The sequence below is a fragment of the Alligator sinensis genome, unplaced genomic scaffold, assembly GCF_000455745.1.
Source record: "Alligator sinensis unplaced genomic scaffold, ASM45574v1 scaffold117_1, whole genome shotgun sequence".
NCBI lineage: Eukaryota > Metazoa > Chordata > Crocodylia > Alligatoridae > Alligator > Alligator sinensis.
Window position 1 is genome coordinate 4,210,003 of NW_005841855.1, and position 3,023 is coordinate 4,213,025.

Consider the following 3,023-nt stretch of genomic DNA (forward strand, 5'->3'; position numbering starts at 1 on the left):
AAGAAAGAGACTTGGGGGTCATCATTGACCACAAGATGAACATGAGCCTGCAGTGCGATGCTGCAGCTAGTAAAGCGACCAAAACTCTGGCTTCCATCCATAGATGCTTCTCAAGCAAATCCCGGGACGTCATTCTCCCCTTTTACTCGGCTTTAGTGAGGCCGCAGCTGGAGTACTGTGTCCAGTTTTGGGCTCCACAATTCAAAAAGGATGTGGAGAAGCTTGAGAGAGTCCAGAGAAGAGCCACACGCATGATCAGAGGTCAGGGAAGCAGACCCTACGATGACAGGCTGAGAGCCCTGGGGCTCTTTAGCCTGGAAAAGCGCAGGCTCAGGGGTGATCTGATGGCCACGTATAAGTTTATCAGGGATCGCCACCAGTATCTGGGGGAACGTTTGTTCACCAGAGCACCCCAAGGGATGACGACTAGGTCAAATGGTCATAAACTACTACAAGACCATTTCAGGCTGGACATAAGGAAGAATTTCTTTACTGTCCGAGCCCCCAAGGTCTGGAACAGCCTGCCACCGGATGTGGTTCAAGCGCCTACATTGAACACCTTCAAGAGCAAACTGGATGCTTATCTTGCTGGGATCCTATGACCCCAGCTGACTTCCTGCCCTTTGGGCAGGGGGCTGGACTCGATGATCTTCTGAGGTCCCTTCCAGCCCTAATGTCTATGAAATCTATGAAAGGACCATTTTCTTGCCATTTTCCAGTTGGTCTAATAAAAGGTACCATTTTAGAACCAAGAGTTCTAGTTTTTTGTATATCTTTATACTGATGGCGGCTCTTTTAAGGTTTGATTAGATTTCACTGCTGAGCAACTTACAGCTGTAAGTTGACTCATCTCACCTGTAAATTAAATAAAATCTGGATGTATAGTACTTTAACAATGTACTTTTGTTATCTACTTTAATTAACAACTACTGTAGGGATTGTTTTTTTTCTTTTAAGTGATGTTTAACCCTTAAATATACCTTCATAGAATATGGGACAAGATCCTGCTGTAATTCTATTGACTTTAATATACACCAAGGATGACTGTGAGGAATTTAAGTTTTAAAAAAATCATGTAAGATTTTTATTTTCAGCTGCCTGTATGAATTTTCTTAGGAAGGTACTGCTCCGCTTGGAATAAAGGCTGAATGTTTTTTATATTAATTTAGCAAACTCTGGCTCCTAAACAAAATACATTAATTACCACTTTATTTGTTTTTTCCACATCCAAACTGTTGGGCTCCAAAAATGATTTTATAAGAGTGGAAAGTAGAGTCTATTGACAGATATCTATATGTTTTTCTCTGGCTAAGCAAATGAAAAAAATAGACACATTCGGTAAGTGTTACTTAGGCAATCAGACAAAATCACCTCTTGTCAGTTTGGCATATCACTCTGTTTTTTGGCTGAGTAACTAATGCTGTGATACACTGCATAAAAACTTACTTAACAAAATGTAGCCTAGCCATTGCTGTCTTCCTTTGCTTTGGAGAAGGAATTTGATTATTGGATCACATTCTTTGTATAACAAATACATTGAAAGAAATCATTTTTCACTTCCTATTTTATTAAATTTTGAATAGATCATCTAAACCATGGATAATATAATATCCTTCCATTTTGAGTAACAATCTAGAAATAATGCATAATTTCACAGACATATATGATCCTTGCCAAAACCATATCCAGCTTTCATTATTCTCTTTACATGAAACCACCATTGGCAACAGTAAGTCAATTGCAAGTGATTCCTTGCAGAGTTCCAGACTATAATCCTGATTTCCTAAACTCAGTAGGAGATTTTTCCATTTATTTCCATGTGATCATTTCTTCACCCATAATGTATAATCCACACCAATACATGGAACACATTTTATCATATATTTGTATGTCAAACTCCCATCTGCTTCAGTGGGAGTTCCACCATAGCAATAACAAAGGGGTATGTAGCTTTTCCATGCAAGACTGTGTAGCTATATGTTCTAACATTATAAAGGAAAAAATAACTAAAGGTAATTTGAGTTATAGTTTATCTATAAAAATTGCAGTCTGTTTTCCCCTGAAATGCTCACATTAAGCTCCCTGGATTTGAATGTTTCTCATGATTCTTATGTCTTCATGTCAAAAGAGATGCAATTTGACCCAGTTAACCTGTGTCAAGGTAGCTTCCTATTTAGAAACTGTAGCCACATCAAAGAGAACACATGCCTATTGTGGCAGGGCACTGTCAGTGCCTGCCACTTTAAGGGCTGAGCCAAGCAGCCAGCAGGTATTTAATTGCAGCAGCCATTTTTGATACATGGCTGCTTATATAAGCAGGGCAATTCACTGCTTGCAGGCCAGGCAGTAACATTGCCTGGCTGCTAGACTGAAGACAACATCCTGGAGGTAAGGGCAGGAGCTATAGGGGATGGCTTGGAGGCTCCTGGTCCTGGGCATAACCTAAAACTGAACCCTGTTGGGAGTGGGTGGCCTGGTGGGACTCTCAGTGGTGCAGGAACCCATAGGAAATGCCAATCCAGTTACCACCGCAGTGAAAGGCAAGTAGGGGCACCTTAAAACCAGCCCTCACTTTTGGGTGGGTCATATACCAACAGATCAGGGTAGGCCAGGTAAGCTTCTGGAGATGCCTAAGCCTGCTGGGGGAGTGACCCCACAGAGCCAGGCATGCTTCCAGGAGAACCTGAGCCAGGAATGGGGGACTCCAATCCCTAAGTGCAGGCAGGAGGCAAAAACCCAGCCGAGGCACTCGACTGGTCAAGGCTGGGTCCAGGACCAGAAGGATCAAAAGGGTCAGGGGCCCACTGCAAGGGACACCCATGAAGAGCAAAGAATTTTGGGGTCCCACCTGGCCTGTGATTGGGTCAGGGCTTACAGAAGCCGAAGGTCCCATGATTGGGGGCCGCAGCTAATTGGCAAAGGGGACAGTTGATGAATCAATTGATGAATCAATTACCTTGATTCAGGGTAATATCAGCCCTGAAGTAAGGGGCTCCAATCCACCTGCCCCCCCCCCCCCAACC